Source organism: Alexandromys fortis, unplaced genomic scaffold (assembly GCF_014885135.2).
Source record: "Alexandromys fortis isolate MF-2015 unplaced genomic scaffold, M_Fortis_MF-2015_v1.1 scaffold_46, whole genome shotgun sequence".
In the NCBI taxonomy this organism is placed as follows: Eukaryota; Metazoa; Chordata; class Mammalia; order Rodentia; family Cricetidae; genus Alexandromys; species Alexandromys fortis.
The window spans coordinates 7,963,865-7,977,874 of NW_026067919.1; the positions used below are offsets into that span (position 1 = coordinate 7,963,865).

The 14,010-nt window shown below is 40.0% G+C and overlaps 1 pseudogene; it reads right to left on the minus strand.

Annotated features, from left to right (window-relative positions):
* Positions 1–11,543: 11,543 nt before the first annotated feature.
* On the minus strand, positions 11,544–12,354 carry LOC126500654 (protein SET-like; annotated as a pseudogene).
* Positions 12,355–14,010: the final 1,656 nt, after the last annotated feature.

Consider the following 14,010-nt stretch of genomic DNA (forward strand, 5'->3'; position numbering starts at 1 on the left):
TCCACCGGACTCAGTTGTTGTACACTTGGAGCTAAAGAAGAAAAAGGATGAGGGAAAAGGGAGGGTGGGAATCTGGTGGCTTTCGTAGTTCTCAAACATTGGTGACCATGAATCTAAACAAAAATTCACTAGCATAATTTTAGTGTAGCCGTATTCTATTGCCTGGGTACAGATTATTTTTCCAAAAACAATTTTCACCACACTGCTTTTTAAAATGGCCACGGGGTCTGAATATTTGTGTTTAACATAATAAATTTGAAGCATTGATAATCTTCTTATTGCAATGGGTTACACACCATGTGAGTCTAGAGACTGAACTCAGATCTTCAGGCTTGGTGGAGTGCCTCTACCCACTTGAGCCATCTTACCAACCTAATAGGACCATTTAAACAATTAAATCAAGGAAAATCACATTGCTGGGACTTTATATTACTTAAAGGTAAAGAGTACAGGCAAGGCTCAGGTGTACAACAGCCATGTCAGGTTGAGGATTTCACCTCACTTCTCTTTTGACTCTTTTTGCTCCCTCTTCAGTGATGTTCCCTCAGCTTTGGGCTGGAGTGTGGGGCTTGATAGAGATGTTCCATCTATGGCTGAGTGCTCAAGTCACTTATTCTCAGTACTTCAAACAGTAATATATCTCTGTTTAAAGCGGTCCATACAATATGTTTTTATCATCTTCTTTTATTTGGAGATAATTTCCAAAGTTACAGGAAGTTTGCTAGGCTCCTAGATTCATCCACTGATATCATTTCTGCTAACTTGCTTTCTCACTGCTTGCTTTTTATCCATGTGTAAAGTCACCTCCCCTTCTTCCTGAACTTCCAGTATGTGTGTACCCAAAGTTCCTTATCTTACATAACTGCACTATACGGTTACTGCCTTTTGAGGTTTGCATTATATAATTATTTAATCTGATATCCCATATTCCAATCTCAGCAGATGTAACAGTGCCTTTACAGTGTTTCCCTACCCTGTTTAGGATCTAATCTGGACTAAGAATCACTCTGTATAACATATCTCTGTTATACTCTGTTCTGGAATGATTTTACATAATTTTATAATGTTTGCATTTTGGAAGAATGATTTTTCTCTTTTTAAAAAATGAAACCTTCCTTACTTTGTGTTAGTTTAATATTTTCTTGTGATAAAACTGAGGCTCATTTCACTTACTACGATACTCATTTTAGTAGGACAAGTCAGTAATGGTTTAATATTGACACATTCACAAAGCTGTGTAGCTGTTATCACCATCTAATTCTAAAACACGTTTTCCATTCCTCAAAGAGGCCATGCTGCTTCCTACTTCTTCCAGCCCTTGGAATCTACTGATGTGTCTTTTCTCTTCTATATTTGCCCAATCTGCACATTTCTCATAACTATTATTACACAATGTACTGCCCTTTGTGTCTAACAACATTTGTAAATTCATCCTGGTTATGGATGAACAGTATACAGCGTGGAAATGTGCAACTCTTATTTATCACTGTATCAGCTGATGAACATTTTATTTGCCTTTAGCTATTATGAATAATAGTGCTGCTTTCTTTTCCTTTTTTTTTTCAAGACAGGGTTTCTCTGTGGTTTTGGAGTCTGTCCTGGAACTAGCTCTTGTAGATCAGGCTGGTCTTGAACTCACAGAGATCCGCCTGCCTCTGCCTCCCAAGTGCTGGGATTAAAGGCGTGCGCCACCACCTCCCGGCAATAGTGCTGTTTTCTATTGTTTTATTTTGGGAGCACTATTGGGCATTAAAATTATGGTATTATGCATACAAGGCAACTGTCCAGCAAACCTACTACATTCATACTGTCTTACTTCCAAATAGCAGTGGATGAGGATTCCCATTTCCCTACCTCCTAACTAAATACCTTTTACTTTTTTATTTCATCCATTCCAGCAGAGAAAAGCAGTATCTCTCTTGGTTTTGATGTATTTTTCCTTAGATTATGGTGTATAGCACCTTTTCATACATTTATTGGCCACTTATGCATCTTATGAAAAAATGCTTTTTATAAATTTTTTGCTGACATTTAAATTTACATATTTGCTTTCTATTGTATATGTGTATGTGTGTGTGTGCTTGTGTATTGCTTGTATTTGTGCCTGTGTGCTTGTGTGCGTACATGTGTCAAGGTGTCTAGGGAGGGCAAGAGCATTCCCCCCTGGAGCTAGGCATTGGTGTTTGTGGGGGCTGCTATTGGTGACCAGATTCAGGTCCTGGTAAGAACAATATACACTATTAACTTCTGATGTATCTCTTCAGCCCCTCACTTTGTTGAGTGTTCTTTGTTATATAAAAGGTATTGATTTTGAGGGAACCAAATTTATTTTTTCTTTGGCTAATTTTGCTTTGCTGTCTTAGATAAAACAAACAAATGAACAAATAAACAATCCCCCCAAAATGTAGTTTAACCCAAGATGACAGACATGCATCCCTATGTATTTTTCTGAGCTTTATAGTTTTACCTTTTTATTTATTTAATAAATTTTGAGTAATGCTTTAAGGCATTTAAGACATATTTGATGTATGCTTTAAGGCATTATTTGTGCATGTTGTACTTGTGTATTTATCTGTTACAAAGACTGTTGAATTATTTTTATTTTAAATTGTCTTGGCACAGACATTGAATATCAATTGGCTATAAATGTATATTATTATTGAACCAGTTCAGTTTCACTAACATAGAGGTGTATTTCTTTTCTGATACCAACCAAATACTATTCAGCTCTGCAGAAAGTGTTGATATTAGGAAAGAAAATTTTCCAATTTTATTTTTAATATTGCTTTGTGATTAAGTTCTTTATATTTCCACATGTATTTAGGGGTTAGTAATATCATCCCCTGAGCATGAAGAAGATGGAATCTGGTTTTCTAATTTTTAATTTATTCTGTATCTTTCACATCATGCATCCCCATCCCATTCATTTTCTTGCCCCTTCGTATTTGCCCCCTGCCCTTGAAATGCCCACCCCCAGCAAATAAAATTTAAAAGAAAAAAAAAGTCATCTTGGAAGCTGTAGTGTGACACAGTGAGTCACACAGTATACCTTTAGTCCAGATAGATTTACTTGCAAGTGCTCATTGCAAAGAGTCATCAGTTTGGTTCAAGGCCTCTGGTTTCTCTTAAAATATCAATATTGGGTCCTCACTGGTACTCCTTTTGGATATCCTGTGTTGTGGAAAACCTGCAGCTTTGGATCCGTAGGTCCAGCCCCTTCTTATGCTGAGACAGATCATAGATGGGGTGGCTGTTGGGATGGGCCAACTCATAACCCTGGTTCTGGGCCTGGGTGGTTGCTGAGTTGGTCAGTTCATCAGCTCTTCCCCATCTTCATTATTAGTGCTGTGGGACAATGGTCTCGTACCCTGTAAAGATTTGTCATTTGTATTGGTTTAATAAAATGCTAATTGGCCAGTAGCCAAGCAAGAATAGGCTTTTTGGTTCGCCAGCACAAATTGGCCTGACTTTTTCGGGAGATCCAGCTATGAAGTACTTAAATGAGGTTTGTGAAGAGAGTGCTACAACTTGCTTAATGGCAACATAGACCTGCTGTGAGCCTGAAATGGGGCAAATTGAATGGCTTTCAGAGGCAGCGAATATGCCTCCACCATGTTTGACTGGGTGGAGTCAACAGGCAGGACCACAGAATTGGTCCTAGCCATGCCCACTTAGTATTAAAAAAAAAAAGCGGTACTGGTCAGAAAAGAATTACAGGTACACAATAAAGACAGATTCAGATAAAAAGATCTCTAAATTGGTCACAGTGTTGGATAAAGGTAGGTAGGCTTGGGAGAGAGATGAAAAAGAGTATAGAGAAAAAAATAAAACAAAGTCTTTAAAGAGACAGAGTACAGACAGTCATAGATTAAAAGGAGTAAAGAAAAATAAGCCATGTAAAAATGGAATATACACAGAGAGTCTGGATTACGTATGTTGTTGTGTTTACTTTGAATTTTTTGACTGTGAAGGAGCTAAATACAGAAAGTCATACAAAGGATGAGAACCTGTGGAATCCTTCCAGACTAATGTTGTTTGATAGACCAAGATCCTCTGAAAGGTCACCGTGAATATCTCCAAAAATTACTTCATCCAACAAAAAGAAAGAAGCAGTTTGGAAAGAACTATGCCAATATTCCCAAATATTGTTTATAAATGTTTATATTTAAAGGGGAATATGCTATAGAGGTGAATACTTTACATTGGTATGGATCTTGGTTTATTGATACAAATTCAAGGTCAATCATGTTATATATATATTTCTGCTCTTGATTAAGGTATTGTGTTTGTGCAGCTCATTTAAAAATATAATGTATAATTAAAAATACAGGTTAATAGATAGTCATCTATAATAGTCAAGCTTGTAGTCATGTTAGTTAGGTTTTCTAGCTATATAGAGAGGTATTCTTTAAACCTTTCAAAGACCTCAGAATATGGCATGTAAAATGCTTTAAGAACTTAAGACTTTCCATGACAGTGAGATGCATCTGCTCCTGGCAGCACCAATCTACTTCAAGAGGATGATGGGCAATGAAGAGGCTCCTTATGGAGTTTGTAAGCCATTTGGACAAGAAACTAATCTTGTTTGGGCTGCTCAATGTTTTGCTATATGAATTGGACATGTAGAACCCTCAGAAAAATGACTGCTGAACTTGCATAAAGGTGAGAGCATCCTTTGGGGTTCCTGCTTCATGAAAGAGCAGAAAGAGTCTGCCAGACATTCCACAGTACACAAAACAAAGTGACTGATAAATGGCCCATACAGATGGAACTGTCTTTGAAATTTCCTGCTTCATGGAAAATTCTGCTGGATACTATGGGCCAGTAGGCTGAAGATGGATGCCCCAACATTACAGAAGAACTTTGGATGACTGTCCAGGCAGCAAGATGTCTCTGTCAATTCTAGAGTTTCAGAGTCTTCTTATAATGTACTTCCTGTTTACTTAGGTAATATTGCATCCTTCTGGAGTCTTTGATTGAGCTGAAGAATATATCATTACAGTTTTTTTAGTTATGATAAAAGATAAAGTAGATATAAATATTATAACTCTAATTTTTGCTTGATGCCTATTTTGTTATATGTAATTTTACTAAGTTAAAGTTAAAACCTTTCTTTTTATTTAAACAAACAAAAAATGGTATGGAAAGTCCTTCTGTATATGCATTGCTTTTATTGATTAATGAATAATGAAGCTATTGTGGTCTGTGATGGGGCAGAGTAGAGCTAGGCAGGAAAACTGAACTGACTGCTGGGAGAATGAATGCAGAGTCAGTGAGACACCATGTAGCCTCCATAGGAGACAAATTAGAATCTTGCTCGTAAACTACATGCCTCATGGTAAAATATAAAATAATAGAAATATGTTAATTTAGCTGGCGGTGGTGGCGCACGCCTTTAATTCCAGCACTCAGGAGGCAGAGGCAGGCGAATCTCTGTGAGTTCGAGGCCAGCCTGGTCTACAAGAGCTAGTTCTGGGACAGGCACCAAAACTACAGAGAAACCCTGTCTTGAAAAACCAAAAAAAAAAAAAATTAAGATGTAAGAACTAGCCAATAAGAAGTTAGAGCTAATAGGTCAAACAGTGATTTAATTAATACTGTTTCTATGTGGTTATTTTGAGTTTGGGTGGCTGGGAACGAGCAAGTGGCCTCTGCCTACATTGTTTCTTAATATGATTATTTACTGATTTCCAGTCCCATTTTTAAAATGTATTTAACATTGCAATTATGATTTTTCCATGAATATTGCTTTTCCTGAAATCCTTATTGTGACATTTTATATTTTCATTTTCACTCATTTTAAAGTTTTTTTTTCCTAATTTATGTTTTGATCTATTCTTTACTCATCTGTTAGTTGAACTCATACATCTCTATGTTTTTGAATCATGCCATTTTTTTGCATTTACTTCCATCTTTGTTCCATTGTGTCCAAATAATATTTTGTGATGGTTTTACCTATCTTAAATTTATTGAGACTGATTGAGACCCAACACCTAGTGTGTGCTTCAAATTATTCCATGTGTACCTGAGAACAGGTGTCATTGTTAGTGTTGGACACCGACTCTGCTAATGTCCATCAGGCCTACTTGATCTAGTATTGTTTGAGCCTTCTACTTTCAGTCTAGATGTTCTGTTCATTTTAGACAGTGAGGATCTTGATATATCTAACTATTTTTGTCCATATGTATTATTTCCTTAACTGTATGGGGGAAAGCTACACTGAAAAGCTGCATAGACTTCACAGCTACACAGTCCTCAAACCCCAAAGGGACATCTTTGTTGGCCTCTTGTTTGGCTTTCGTTATTGGGGATCACTCCCTACTTCTTTACTCTTGATGTGGAAGAATCAGCCAACTGCTGAGTCTGGAGAAAAGTTCTGTTCAACATCCTCTTATTGAGTTGTCAGGATGACTCTGAGCAGAGCTGGGCACAGCAGATGCTGGAGGCCGAGCCCTGGGCACAAGGGAGTTAATCTGGAAGCTACTTTACCAATGCAGGTATGACTAGATCTCCATTTCTGCCGCGCAGAATTTCAATTATAGGTCAGTAATAGAGTTGGATACTGAACTGGTTGAGGTCAGAATGGTCAGTGTAACTCACAAAAAGTTGAAAGTCAAAAACCCTGAAGGGACAAGGAATGAATGGATATAGCTGTATTAGAGATAAAGAGGGCAGGTGCCAATGTGGAGATTAGCAAGTCCTACCACAGCAGAGCAATTGCCTCTGGGCGCGTGCTGAGTCTGGAATGCTGCCCCTCCCACCTTCTTAAGCCTTTGTATTGTTTGAGAATTTGAGACTTGAATACAAAGCCTTCCTATCAAATCCTGTCCCCCACCAGTCCCTGCTTTTTCCATGAATTTTTCCATGAATATTGCTTTTCCTGCTCTTTCCCCTCCAGCTATCCCCATAACCACCAACACTTTCCCTTTTGAACTTTAGGCTCTCTCTTTTCTTTTAATTTTTAAACTCCCCCAGTTGATTTAGTCCTAGTAGCCTGAGCATGGGCATAGGGCCATCTGCTAAAGCGTGGGCAAACTATTAAAAGCACACACGCACTAGAACACGGCAGGTGCGTTTATTATACATGAGATCTGGGAAGCATGGACCACTATGTTTGGTGATAAAAAATGGGCCTTTTACTTTTGAGTGTGGGAGCAGAGAGATCCACCTCAATTAGGAAAACCAGCTCAACTACACAGGGATGTTTGGATTCAGCATCCGTGAAGAAAATGGACTTCCCCCACCCCACACCCTTCAGTAAGCACCAACTGCTGATAGCTCCTAAATTGTGGGTGGGCTCTCTCGGGATCCTCCCCAATAGTGCTGGTCTTGTGCCAGGCTCAGGCCTGTGCTGTGCCGGTGCAGGCAGCTATTGGCTGCTGTGAGTTAGTGTCGAACATGCTCCTGTACTGCTTGGAAAACGCGTTCTGCAGCAGTCCTTTCAAACCTCTGGTTCCTAAAATTTCTCTGCCCGTCCTGTGCTGCAACACGGATGCCCCCTCTTACTCTTGTGATCAAGCTCCGTCCCCAAGAGAAATTTCCCACCACTTTCACTGCACACAGAGCTTCCAGCAGACAGTTGCTTCCTTGTGCTCTGGCAGAGGAAGATGGAGGTAGGTGCCACGCACCTAGCAAGGCTCATTTTGAGCTCATGCTTGATCAAGGCAGATTTGGCTTAGTCTTCAGCGCACACACACACACACACACACACATAAAGGCATGCAAGAATATGCACCCACGGATACATACACTGGCAACACATACACACCAGAACACGGCAGGTGCATTTATTTTACATGAGATCTGTGAAACACTAACACTGTGTCTGGTGATGAAAATGGGCCTTTTATTATTGAGAGTGGGGGCAGAGGGATCTACCTTAATTAGGAAAACCAGCTCAACTAGACAGGGACCTTTGGATTTAGGCAAGTCAGCCAATAGCTTTACAGCATTTTTTTTTTAAAATGACCAATTTCTTTTAGCTAAATTTACCAGATAGAGCAAAATCTTTGATATTAGGTAGAAGAGCATTCCTGCTGGCAGAAGGTCATTGTTTTCCTTGTAAAGCAGATGTGAATGTTTCCTTGGCAGGATGGACATGCATCCCTGACAGACACAGCTTGTGTAGTGTCTCTGTTCCTCTCTATCCTTTGCCCTCTCTGTGTTCTCTCCATCCTCATAGAGACAGCGATGGGGGGGGGGGGGCTGCTGCACCTGGATTTTGTTACCTTGGTTACAGATGTAGTCCCTGGTGGAGAAAGGAGAGAGCTGTATTTTTATAAGGGCAAATTATACTGACATTTAAATTGGAGGTAGCACAACAGAATACAGTTTTTTGAAATGGGAAAGGGTATGTCTCTTTTACAATCTAGGTGATATGGAGACTCTTGCCTCTACCCCAATGTTTTCAATGTTTGTACATGTGTGGCAAGAGGTGTGTGAGTAGACTCCTCTTGTAGCCTTGTTCTGAGGAAAGTTACTGGGAGGAGCCATTTTAAGTGAGATTCTAATGGATCAGGTTTGATGAAGAGATTCTCAGCACAAACTGAAAAAGATGACTGTAAACTGTCAGGCGTGAATAGGATGCCAAAGCCACAAAGCCTGAAGGATATTAGGGGACTTTCCAAATGGAAGGAGACAGAAATATCAGGAGAGTAGAGTTAGGTATCAGAATGAGATTGAGAAGAAAGAACATGGAGTTACAGGGGAGCAGAACAGAACCCTGATTCTATAGACATTCCAATTTGTTACCTGCCTACGATGGTGGAGTTTACTAGAAAGTTAAAGCTTAACATTCTAATCCTATCTGGAAAGCAAGGGAACAATCAGGCTTCTGAAAATCAGGTTCTTCCTTATCTGTACAGAGAAAGATGAATTTAAGGATAATTTGGTTGCAATATTTTTTTATGAGCAGTAGAGTGTTTGAAGTCTAACATTTTTAGGTATCAAAGCTGTTGGGGGCTTCCCTTCTTCTTTGTTGGGCAATGAGTCCTTCAACAACCAAGCCCTGAGTTCTCCCAGGGCTAGAGTGCTAAGTTGCTTAGGGTATGTTGTTCTTCAGCCAGCCTCAGAAACCTCACCTTAACTGAGCAACCCTACTTAGAAACTTAGAAAGTCAAGTGTTCCTCCAATGAGGGAGGGAATCAGATCATGGATCATTGGTCAAGCAAAAACTCAGGGTCATGGATAGAGTCTCAGAGTGGCTATTGATCTAGTAAAGGCAGATGATCAAGAACTTGTTGGAGCCTAATACCAATTGATGGCTCAATCAGCCAGGAGCCTGGGAGTGGAAAGATGGAGCAGCTGGTTTGCCCATGATTAACTTACTTTTCTAGTATTGGGTCAACTAAGTAGGACCATGAACTCATATTTGCCAGTCACGTGGCGAAGAGCCTGAGCCTGCCTGGAGAGAGTATACTCATCATAGACAGAAGTGCATGAAAAAAGTGGTATGGATTTCTGCCTGTTTGTTTTCTCTCTTTCCATGCAGAAGGAAGGCTAGTATGTGGTTAGGTGTGCAAATGCGTGTGCATATGTGCACATTTATGAATAGAAGGTCTTTTGGTGTAGGCACTTAGTTAGTCGGGGACTCTGACTGTGGTCCTGAGCATTCCTCTTATTAACTCTGTGGTCTTGAATAAGTAATAGTAGGTCTTTAAGACATGTTTTACTCTCATCTGCAAATGGAAACAATTAATCATCTTTCACTGGCATTGTTGGGGGGATTATATACAGTAATTAATACAGAGCATCTGGCAGACAGATGTCTGCTGTAGAAAATGTAATTAACAAATATTTCAGCTCACCTTAATTTACACACCTTTCTCTCTCCCTATCATGGAAAGGCATGCTTTTAATGCTCTTCTTATTCTCAAATGATGGAGGAGCAAATGACTCTTAAAGTAGATACACCTGCGGCATGGCTGGCAGGCAATTCCCAGTGCCTTGTAAAAGGGACTTGTTTACTCATTCCCACAAAAGAGTAAAGAGGCAGCAGGGTGTTATTTGGTGACTTGCAGAAGGAAGGACAAGAAGGCCCAATCAAAGGAGCTGATAACCTAGATTGCTTCCCAGTTCACAACTGTCAACCCCTCTGACCTGGCCAGAGGATGTGGGGTCCATGTATCCTAACAGTGAGATGCAGGGAAATTGTTCTCCTCATCTTTGCACTTGACCATGATTAGAATGGCATCCTATTTCAGAATTTTGCATATAAAATCTCCTTTCTCTCCAGACTGAAACTCTCAGTAGCTTCTTGCTTCCACTAGTGTGCACAGAGTCTTGAAGTAGGTATATGGGACTGGGACCTGCGTCTATCCTTGGTCTAGAAGTGAGTGTGCCTTTAGCTTGTAGGCCCCATCCTGGCCAGTGACAGCTTGGCATGAGCAAGATCCTTCAACTGGTTCATCCCTAAAGGTGGTTCACACTGTTCTTGTGAGTCCTGCACCCAGTACTTGGGTCTCACTACTCCACTCAGATAGGGATTCATGGACACGTGTGGCATTTCCACCTGCAGCAGCCTGGCATAGCAGCTACAGCTGTGTCTGGACCATGCTGGTCAGGACCATTACTATTTCCTGAACTCCAGAAGGCCAAGGTTGAGAAAAGCAGGAGTGTAAAGTGCTAGCAGCAGACCGTAGGTAAGATGCAGAGGAAGATGGCGCTGAGGCAATGCGTGGAGAGACGCGCCAGAGTGCTGGGTTCTCTCTCTTTATAGCAGTTCCGTTAGTGATTGGGCATTGGCTAGTGTTAAGGTGGGCAAGGGCGGGGGACGGTGGCTGAAACAAGGTAGATATGTTGACCACAGGTACAGCTGAAGTGCCGAAATGCTTGCTTAGCAGCCCTCATCCATGCCTTCTCGGTTGCCACTTCCTATCTAAGTAGTAAAAGAAAGGATTCAGGATCCTTACTGATTTTCGTTCCATACTCCAGACCCTTCTGAATCATGCAGTAATGTCTGGCCCTGTCTCGTCTTCGAGGACCTAAGATTGATTTCCATTTTCTCTGTCAATAACCATCTCTTATTAAACATAAACGTAAATTTTTGCTTTATTTCCTTTTTAAGCCTCAAAACTTAACATTAATGAAACTTTTGTTGTTGTTCTTCGTTAGAACAACCAGTCCTCTGCTCTGATTCAGTAGGCATTCAAGAAGTTTAAAAGGTTTTTAAAACTTGCGATAAAATTTTTACATATTATTGGGAATCATATAATGCTTTAATATGTGTGCACATGGGGGGCATGTGTATCTTCTCAATCCTTTAAATATATATAGCCTTAAAATAATATAAATTCACCTTTTCTTTACAGTGAACACAGTAAAGAAATTCTTTCCCATTGTATTTTGCTCAGGGTATTTGCCCCTAAGTAAGTAGAGAACCATGGTGTTGAGATGAGAGAGACCTAAAAAAAAAAAAAAAAAGGACAACTGAGCATAAGAGAGAAAGAGCATGGAATGATTCAACTTGCTGCCATGAACTGGAGAAAAATTAAAAACTAAAATGAAGGCAGTGTAAGAAGGTTGGTATCAATCATTATTCCATGCTAATCAGCCTTGCCTTCATCCTGTTCTCTTTCCTCTACAACATCACCTTCATCTTCACCTTCACCTCCTCTTTATCAGTATCTTCCAATTCTTCATTTTCTTTTTCTTCATTATTGTCAGCTTCAGCTTCTGGTTCTTTCTCATCTTCATCTATTATCAGAAACCAAAGAATGCTATAAAGAACATGGTCAAACATTGATGACCTCTCTTAACTCATCAGCTCCTGCATAAGAATGGTCAGTAAACTAGATAAGGCAGCTTTCTTGGTCCTTCCACTGCCTCTTCCTCCTGGCCTCATTGTGCATTAGATGCAAAGGCTTTGTCAAATCCTCAACAGATTTCCAATTGATTTCATTGGAATTTGAAGATGGGTTGCCATCCACATTCAGATGAAATTCTTTTCTGATAACTTTATTTTCCAAGTAACAGTTTCCATCAAAATAATGATCTATTCTGTAACTGTATTTTGTGTCTGTCTCTTCAGCTCTGGTCAAATACAACAGAGCCTATTTGTCCTCCTCTGCAAGCAATGCAGACACTCGTGGATGGTTGGCAATTGTTACACCGATATGTGGGATTTTGGCAATAAATTCTGTTCTAATTTCTGTTCTACTTTCAAAATTTCCTCGTTGGTTTGTTCATTAAATCCATTTATTCTATTTTGTACTTCGTCAGTATGTTCAATTGCTTCTTGCTGATCTTTTTTCTCAGTGTGGCGGGCCGGGAGATGTCAACATGTCCTCTAGCTTGGGCAACAGAGTGTCTGGGTTTCCTGGAACGAGGCAGTACAGACTGCCAGTTCAGGGCCATGTCACAAGGGGTTGTCTAGAAGCCAGAGGCTGGAGCTCCTACCCTCCACAGGAATAAACTGGCAGGAGCTGAGGTGGCCTCAGGTATGGGAGGTTTAAAACAACATCTATTAGAGTGAAGACATTTAAAATCCTTTTTTGGAGCTTTTTGAGATATACTAATTCATTATTATCTATAGGCTCTCAGTAAGCTTTGTTGAATAAACAAACACACCAACTTTGTGCCTGTTCAGAATGTAACTATTCTTATTGTCTAGAATGCATTTTTCTGTAACTCCAGAGAGATAGACCTATGGAACTTTTTAAATTCTTTCAAATTGAAAAAAAGTGCGAACTGAAACCCATTTCCTCTAACTTAATGATGGGACACCTCTTTCTCAGTTGGGCTCCAATCTAAAGAAGGCCACTGTTGAGTTGCAAAGCTTGTGAGGAGTCCTTCGTGTTGCCATTGTGGTACTCATGTCTCATCTCTATCCTACACACTGGTCACATACCTGTTCAAGGCACAGATTCCTCAACATAGCAGTGCTACTGATCAGGCCCTTTCAATACCCTCAAGGTGTAGTTTTCTGAATTGGTGTCAGAGTTAAATGTCAATTGGGCTTCCTCTATCACTGGTAATCACTAACAATACCTAAAAATGTGGATAATAATTACTATCACAAACCTTAGTTGAGAAGCTCACCAAAATATCACACACACACACACACACACACTTATTTGCACTTATACATATACACACAATCTTTAATGTGCAGGTTCTTTTGCATTACCTTTATTTTTCTTTACTTTATTTCCATATAGACAGAATACTTTGTGAGTAAAACAGACTCTAAGTAAATTTAAGTTAAACATACTTGAGTGGAATTTAGTAGTCTAAGGACATGAAATGTCAAGGAATAGATTTGACTCAGGTACAAATATACTCAAAATACCAAAATATTATCAGGAAAATGATCAAAACACAAATCTAAGAGTTTTCTTCTGTGTTCTCTGTTGCCTGTGAGGTTTTTTACACATCCCCCAGAAGGGTTGCCTCTGGGTCTTTCTTGGGCAGGTGTTTTCCACATTTAGACAAGATGCTTATAAGAGTTAGACTTATAACTGACTAGTCCAATGTACAGGCAGCAGAAATTCTCTTTTCAAAGCCCCCCAGGGAGCCCTCCAGCTTGGTCTGGAAAATGCACGGCTGGGTTGGCAGGCTTTCCTGACCTCTGGTATGAATCCGCCAGACCTCATAATATGCGCGCTCATGACTTCATCAGAGAAAGCCCTCAGTCTCACAAAGATGCATGTGGTCAGAGGGAGACATTGTGAGGGAAAAATCAGAGTTCCTGTACCAGAAGAAAATGGAAAACACTGCAGATAAAATAACAAAATCACATATTAAATGGCTCTATTCAACCTCCACCCATTTGTTTTCTGTGATATTTGAGGTCCTAGGGTCCTAGGTCTAGCACCCAAGTCTGTTTTCTGTTTTTTGCTCTTTGTTTTATGAGGATTTACATTTTCTGTTCTCCCAGAATGGAAACTTTGTTCCTCCTCTGGGAAAACACAACACATTCAGAATGTGTAATCCTAGACTGAAGGGTGCTTCCTGCTTTTCCAGAGCTTTCCCATGGCTCTTGCCATCCATAAAGATTCCTGAATCTGGTAG